At 33.9% G+C, this 8721-nt stretch overlaps 2 non-coding genes across 2 annotated transcripts; both read right to left on the minus strand.

Annotated features, from left to right (window-relative positions):
• Nucleotides 1-6481: 6481 nt before the first annotated feature.
• On the minus strand, nt 6482-6554 carry Trnar-acg. Its single transcript has one exon. It is a non-coding gene; the product is annotated as a tRNA-Arg (tRNA).
• Nucleotides 6555-7653: 1099 nt separating this feature from the next.
• Trnar-acg lies at nt 7654-7726 on the minus strand. Its single transcript has one exon. It is a non-coding gene; the product is annotated as a tRNA-Arg (tRNA).
• Between the last annotated feature and the right edge of the window lie 995 nt (nt 7727-8721).

Below are 8721 nucleotides of genomic sequence, written 5' to 3' on the forward strand. Positions count from 1 at the left end.
CTCAATCCGATTGAGCAGGTTTGGGACAACCTCAATAGAAGGCTGAGAAGTTCAGAAAATCATCCAGCTACTTTTAATGACTTAGGAATCCAACTCAGAGAAATCTGGGAAGGATTAGATCAGAACATTTTAAGATCACTCATTTTGAGTATGAACCGTCGTTGCCGAGCTGGAATTAACGCAAGGGGTGCAAATACCAAGTATTAAATCACTTATCAGCATTCCAGTATTTTGAAAATTGTTTATTTCTCTTCTTTCACATGAGATTCGGTGAAATCCTGAATTTTTCTTCCATTTAATGTGTCTTGTTTCGTTCAAAACCTTCCCGAGAGAACATAAAAAATAAGATATAAAGTCAATGTAGAGTTAACTTTCATTAAAATTGAGATTTTCAGAATGTGCGTTAATTTTTTTGCGCAGTGTATATTGTCTATGCTCGAGTTGGTATTCGTTACGATTATATAACGAATAATTTCAATAACTATAACCAAAGCACTGCATTTTTTTAATTCAATGGCATTTCATTGAGCTTGACTTTTATTATTTTGGCGAACGTCCAAGAATGTAATTATGGAAATGTTCCCAATATGGCAGGAGGCAAAACACCAAAACGATTATACCACGTCCTCAAGGGTATATTCGTAAGTAATATCATAAGGGCATCTAATTTTTCCGAAAAGAATCGAAAAAACACGTTGCTAAGTAATATTTTGACAAGAAGCATGAGTGCTGGTGGCAACAAAAATCCGAGTCGAAGACGAGGATTTTTGCACCTGCACGAATGCTTTTTGTCAAAAAATATTACTTTGCAATGTGTTTTTTCGATTTTTTTCACAGGAAAAATTAGATGCCCGAATGGTATTTGACAAGACTATTTCCTGAGTAACAGATTATTCTGCATGCATTACCTATGTATTGTCTTCACAACTAGTTCTTTGTAATTTTCAGTTTTCCTTCTTCATATTCCACGCCCAATCTTTCAGAATTAGGTTTAGTTGTTCTAAAGTTGTGTTTTCCATAAGCTCATAGTTATTTGCTTTGCAGAATGTCATGAACTGTTTCCATATTGAAATATGAGTTCTGAAGGTATTATACGGTATACTTTTCTCAATCGCCAGATCAATATTAGACAAAGAATCGCTTCCAAAGCGACTCATTTTCACGATATAAGCTGACTAACTAGCACTTGACAATAAAATCAGAAAAAATTGTTGAGCGTCGTTTTCTGGTGTCCTTGGAGATTATAATTACGTTTGTTTTCAAAGGTATTATAATTTCTGGTGACAACAACTGTCAAGTTTTGCCGCGGGTAAACGCGAATAAACTGCTGACAGGTCCTGCCAAACAGTTTTTCCACCTAGAAACCATTTGTAATTCAAAATTGCGCGTTTCTGATTGGTGCAAATTACGACGAGGGAAATAGTCACTTATCAATACGCCGTAACTATGGGAAATTTACAGATTCTATTGGTTCATCTAAACATGAGTTACCTATATAATTTATTATATGTCTTGACAATTCAGAAATACATCTCAAATGTGGGTATTCATTTGCTAGGAATTACACTCAGTTCATTCAAAAAATATTGAAACGAAGTTCTACTATGTCCTTAATAGTTGAAGTTATCAGCATAAAACTGGTTTACAAAAGAGCACGTACCAAATACAATTAGAACGTTCAGCTTGATCGAATTATCGTAACAACACATTTGTGAAGGAAGTCTCGAAATTAATAATAATAAACAAGAGGTAACACTGAGGACAAATAGGTACATATATAACAAGAATTTTGTTTCGACAGTTACATGTATGAATTCGAATTTAATTCTGGATATATCAATAAACTCTAAATTGGAACAGACAAAGCAAGATTGTTGATGTATATTTCAAAATCAGGTTAAAAGAGACGATGTCCTTTGATTCAATTATGAAATACTATCGTGATGAAAGCATAAAAGGGAGTCAATTGTTTGAAATAGATATTCAACTAAAAAATAGACCGCAATTGAAATAAAACCAAATTGCTTGTAGTTGTTCTGACAGGAAAGCATAACCGAAGAGGTGTTTGATTCTGCAACGCACAAGAACTCAGAATGCATAATATCATCAATCGCAACCCCTTGAGCACCAGAACAGGAAATTTACCGTGACATTTTTACCCTACAAACAACCCTATTTCAAAGGAAGTCGATTTGGCTAACGTAGATTACAAAAAAGAGTATTATATGGCGAAACACCGAGGATGCATGTGTTCACACAAAGGAGGATTGGAGTACAATGCCAAATGTCTTTTCCTGACGGTGGAAATGTTTATGGAATAAACGAAGTCTTTGTGCATTGCGTTTGTGTTCAGGCCTCTATTTTTGTGGCGTATGTTGGTGTGTTTGTCATCTAAATCTCCTTCCGTTGACTTTTCACTGTACAGTTATATTTTCACCTTTATTTCATACAGTTTGTGAATATTGCTTGGATATCATGACATATTCCCAAAAAAAAATTGAAGGAATTTTTTTTCCTTATGAAAGAATACATGAAGATTTGATACAGATCTTGTAAATTCAATATTTGTTTTTATTCATTGCCTTCACACCTTGAGTAGATAGTGACAGTGATTGGAATTTCATAATAGACTTTTTAATGTGTATTTCGTAATTTCTTAGATTTTATTTGTTAAAGTTACTAATCTAAGCGTTTCTATTAAAAATACCATACTTATCATTATTTCACTCTTAGGTTGTCTTACAGTATTCTCCTATGGGGCGTCTCAAGTAATGCAATATTTAAAAATCATAAAATGCTGGCTGATTCAGAAATCAGCGTAAATTTCATTGAACGGGATGTTCTTTTACTTCTTTCTTTCTATTCAGCGTTCTTCAAGAAAAACAAAAAAATGTGAATCGATTCTTAAATACTCCGATTTATATAACTATAATATGAGATTTGTTGACGTATTGAATCCCCAGCTATACCGGTTGGTATTCTGATGCCAGAACTTCCTGAATCTGAATTTACAATGCTTTGGATAGTTCGATACAGACGCCAGAGGGGGAATGAATGGGTACCACAGTTTGACTAAAACCACGTGCTGGTAATCCCACTCAAGAGGGAATACTCCCACTTGACTGCTCAGTTTGAAACGAAATTATTCATTTTTTCCATTTTCAACCACCGGTTTTTGCAGGGTTTTCACATAATTTCTTGAACAAAAATCTACATTGTATGATAGAATGAAAATATTTTCAATTTGCAAATGAAAAAAAGAGTTGGAATCTTTTCGTTGTTCTCAAAAGAATTGATGATGTTCGATGTACAAAGCGTATATATAAATTTTTGAAAAATTCGTGAAAAAAACCTACAAAAAATCATCACAAAAGAGGTAAAACTATAATTTTTTGAAAAAAAATCTAGCAGGAGCATCAGAGGAGAAATGAATGTTTGACTGATACGCGGAAAGACACTTTGAGCTTCCTAGCAATACTTGTTCGATTGAGTACATATTTGAATATTCTAGAGTGCCCACACAACTCGGAACTTTTTTTTTAATAGGTAATCCTAATAAACTTTATGGGTAGATATTTGCCGATACAGTTTAATAACAGAATAGTCTTATACTCTTGAGTATTATTAGAGCATTTTGTTGGCAAGAAAGTTGATACGAATTCTAAATGAAAATGAAAAGATAAAGAAAAGGAAAGAGTTCCTGAATTCACATCATGACTTTTCTGGAAATATTGTCTATTCAAAACAATCGACATTCGATTGACACCCACCAGCCCACAGATCCTGTCCATCCTCTTATCGCCAAGATAATTATTCTGCTACAATCTTAACGATCTCGCGTATACGCCAAACGTTTGTCCAAGAAAAGCATATTCGTGTAGATGACAAAGCGTGGACGTGTGCAAAAAAATGACCAAGTCGCTCATTATTCGAAAATCGACCATCATGAGAGGGTCTCAAGTGATTTAACAGTACTTTCATTCTCCGAACTATCGAGTTTATCATTTCTTCTTGTTTTTTATCTTATGTTATATTATAATTATAATACATTTTTCTCATACTATTCAAATGATTTCCTATATCCAAGGATGAACGTGTCAGTGCATGAGTTAGGTAGAAAACTTCAATTCTTTCACAACCTATAGTTTTTATCATGGTATTACCCCCCTCAGAAAGCTCCTCAATTTACGAATGAAACGAAAAATGTTGGTAACTTCTCGTCTTTCGCAAGATATCGATGAAATGTACAATATACAAAGCACTGGTATATTTTTAAAATATTCGTGAAAAAAACACCTGAACAAAATCATTACAAAAGAGTTAAAACTATAATTTTTTGGAAAAAATTATCTACGGTCGTACAATGCTGCCCTCAACTTATATGCTTCGAAAAAATAAAGAAGATGAGGCGAATGTACAACTTCTTACACCGTTCAAAGTTTGATCATCTCAGGAGCGCCAGAGTGGGAATGAATGGGTACCTAATATTTTACTGATGCGCAGAAAGCCACGTGGTGGTAATCCCTCTTAAGTCTGAGCTCAAAAGCAAACCTGCTTTATTCAGTATTGAAATATTTCAAATTGACCACACAACTCGAATTATTTTTTTTTTCTGAATCCTAATAAAAACTTCATGAGTCGGTATTTTGCGATACAGTTCAATAACAGAATAGTCTTAAACTGTTGAGTACTATTACAGCATTTTGAGGGCAAGAAAGTTAATATTAATTCTAAATGAAAATGAAAAGAAGGAAAGAGTTCCTGAATTCACATCATCACTTTTCGGGAATTATTATCTATTCAAAACAATCGACTTATGGCCATTCGATTGACACCCACCACGCCACAGATCCTGTCCATCCTCTTATCGCCAAGATAATTATTCTGCTACAATCTTAACGATCCCGCGTATAAGCCAAACGTTTGTCCAAGAAAAGCATATTCGTGTAGATGACAAAGCGTGGACGTGTGCAAAAAAATGACCAAGTCGCTCATTATTCGAAAATCGACCATTATGAGAGGGTCTCAAGTGGTTTAACAGTACTTTCATTCTCCGAACTATCGGGTTTATCACTTTGGTCCATAAAAGTTCATCGACGAGATGTGTAATTCAGACTTTATATCGGGTTATGCAAATCCGAATCATGTCCTGCATCTCGGTCGGATATAAATTTCGGTCTTAATCACACATCGCGTGATAATGGAAAATAATTACATTATCGCAATATGAATATTCCATGAGGACAGCCTTTCCGAATGGATTTTCGGCATGAAAAATGGGGGTGCATCGCTCTTTCCTTTTTTAGGAGTGCAAGGCTCCGTCTTACAAGGATATGCACTCAGGTATTACATTGCGTGGAAGAACGTGAGGATTGTCTTCGGAGAAGGAATCTGCCTGGATATAACTGTTCTTGGTTCTACAGGGTGTTCGTAAATTGGAAACTGACAGTCCTAGAAACGCTTCATTTTTGGGATACAAGGTGTTGAATTTGAATTTTTTTCAAGTATTTATCTTATAGCATCCTCCCTTCACAAGATATTCAACTCAAATTTGGCATAAATATATCAATTTAAAGTTTACATCATACAATTTTGTATGCGAACCTACAAGGAACCATTTTTTCTGAAACAGAGCACGAGTTTTTTCTTCCAGAAAGGGGAATCATTGCTTATTTGAAAGGATGTACAAAGAAACTTTGGTACAGTACTACACTTTTTGGTAACTTGTAGTTTTGTCGTATCTCCTACCGATTCCGAGAAAAAAATTTCAATTATTCTCCAGTGAATCTCAGGAAAATCCAAATTATTATAAAGATCCTGTTAGTAGCTGTGTTAAATGAATTATAAGTTTGGTACATATTTACCAATATGTAGAGAAGGTTAAGAAAGATTCGATAAACTGGTATAATCATCACAAAAAGATAGAAATACAAGAAACACTATATATCTCGAAAACAAAGCGTTTGCATGATGATGTTTATAGGACTATTTTTTCTCAAAATTATCCAAAGAATCACTCATTTTCTTTTATATCTCCAATTCAGGAACATCCTGTATAATACAATCACAGTAATTTAGAAATCTTCGAAAGTTTACTTTCAGATATTTTTTCCATAATTTTAATGATCACTAACGAAACTAAGATACGAGTATACTACTTGTTATAGTAACTTTTAGTTCAAAAAAATTTTTTGTCTCACTTTTTAAATTTTTTACACTCGAAATGCATCTCAGACTATACTGAACAACTTATCAATTGTGGATCTGAATGCATCCCTTAGTATTTCCTCTGGTTAATATATATAAAATTTCTGAGATTTTGACCATCGAGTAATTTTGATTTCGCATTTATAAATCAGAATTTTCGGTAAATCTGCATATCGATAAAATAATTTGCTACATTTCAACTTTCCTTGATCTTGTCGCTTTTTTGGAAAATTGCTATATTTGAACGAAGATAAACAATTTTACAAAAATTTTCCGATCCTGCCAGGATTCGAACCTGGAATCTTCTGATCCGTAGTCAGACGCGTTATCCGTTGCGCCACAGGACCTTATTCAAATTACATTTAATGTTCTCTCTTGACTCACAGTGAAGACAATTTAAGAATATTCAAGTCGAATACCGAACTACCTGCCATTCAGGAGAACTGGGGAATATCTATTTATATTACACAATCTTGCACACGTAGTCGAATCAGTATCGGATGCCAAAATCAAAATTTTTGGTAACATCCACTGCACATTAACGTTAATAATAATAATTTCAATTGGTACATTTCAACTATCCTTGATCTTACTGATCGTTATCCGGGGTGCCACAGTTCCTTATTCGAAATACATTTTATGTGCTTTCTTGGCTCTCATTGTTATGATAATTTTAAAATATTCGGATGAAATAACCTACTATTGGCTATTGAATCAAATTCAGTATCAGACGCTAATATCAAAACTTTTGGTACCACAGCACATCGTTGATAATAATAATGATTTTAACTACTATATCTCAACTATTCTTGATATTGCCGCTATTTTCGAAAGTTGCTATTTGGTTTAGTGCCAGTTTCATTATCTAGGCGAAAAGGCTCTTCTTGGTGAAGAGCGTTTCATTATAAAGTCGCCTTCATATGGAGCTTGAAAGTGACTCCAGTTTCATAAACATATTCCGACCGTCTTTTAGAGAAAGCTTTCTTTTATTCGTAAGTCTCAAATTTCTTAGGGTTGACTACTCTGAGAACTAGTGATTTATTGACTTCATTTGGTAATACTTCATAGAAATTGAAATTTCGTTCAATTGAAATTAAAATTGAATTGGAGTTTTCTGTATAAAGTGAAAGTAAATGAAGGTCCCTAATTTCAAATATAATTAACAAGAAAGTTTGTGTGGTAAAGAAAAAACGTGTGTTGGAAATGACAAGACAGAATGTGGTTATGTTTTGTAGTCACAGACTATGCTTGAAGAAAAGGATTCCTTTCTTGCCATAAAGGCCAATATTGGGACTTTATGAGGAAAGACACTTCAAACCTTTTTCAACCCTCAAATTGGCTTATTTGTAAAGGAGACTATTCGCGGAAAACGAGACTTTATTTTCGTTTATGAAACTGGCACTTCCACATATTTGAACAAAGATCAACAATGTCACAAAAATTTTACGATCCTGCCAGGATTCGAACCTGGAATCTTCTGATCCGTAGTCAGACGCGTTATCCGTTGCGCCACAGGACCTTATTCTTAGATTTATTTATTTTCTTTTTTGACGTACAATTGGGATATAAGGGCTTTTCTTGACAAAAGTAATCTTTGCAAACAGTTGAAGAAATATTGCTACTCAGAAGAAAACAAATTTTAGTTATCTACAAATTGAAACTTTTTTTTAGTATTTCGAAATTACGGTGTTGCTAAAATACTAACCTGCTGCAAAAAGGATACGTCATAATATGTATGTACTTTGAAGTCCTTCCGTACCAAAAGAAAACAAATTTTAGTTATCTACAAATTGAAACTTTTTTTTAGTCTTTCGAAATTACGGTGTTGCCAAAATACTAACCTGCTGCAAAAAGGATACGTCATAATATGTATGTACTTCAATAGACTGAATGATAACAATAAGCTTGAATGAGATCAACCTATATTCGTTCGAAACTATAGATATTTTTTCGTCTCAATCCTTTCCCCCGATAAGCTGAAACATATGAATCTGCTACGTAAAGTATTATAACATTTGAATGTGCATAACTTCCGAAGCTTCTTCATACAAAATTGCAACCCTGCAGTTGATATTATTATGCTCCCCATCATACTGAACCGAATCAGGTCACACTCTGGTTATCGCATTATATCCTACACCAGCTATACTTCCCTGTGGTGAATACTAATTTCCATTCGTCGTGTTTGAGACAAAAAAATGACATGATCAGCAACAAGAGGTGAACTTCAGTGTGTGTAGGTGACGCATAAGCGTTGTTCATTTTTACTACCTCATGATGTAAATTTTGTCAAGACAAGTAGAAAGCAATCTTAGGTATTTTACAATATTGAGCAGTAGAGTAGATGGGTTGTTTTAGTTCCTTTGGCCAATTTGATTGAAGGGCTTTTTCGAGCTATTTTTTTATGAAGGAGCACTTTGAATGTTTGACAAAAGAAGAAATTATTTGGAAATGAACTGAATAAACTAACTCATTAAATATTTCTATAACTTTATATGAATTTACTTAATCGGA

Source organism: Harmonia axyridis, chromosome 4 (assembly GCF_914767665.1).
Source record: "Harmonia axyridis chromosome 4, icHarAxyr1.1, whole genome shotgun sequence".
NCBI lineage: Eukaryota > Metazoa > Arthropoda > Insecta > Coleoptera > Coccinellidae > Harmonia > Harmonia axyridis.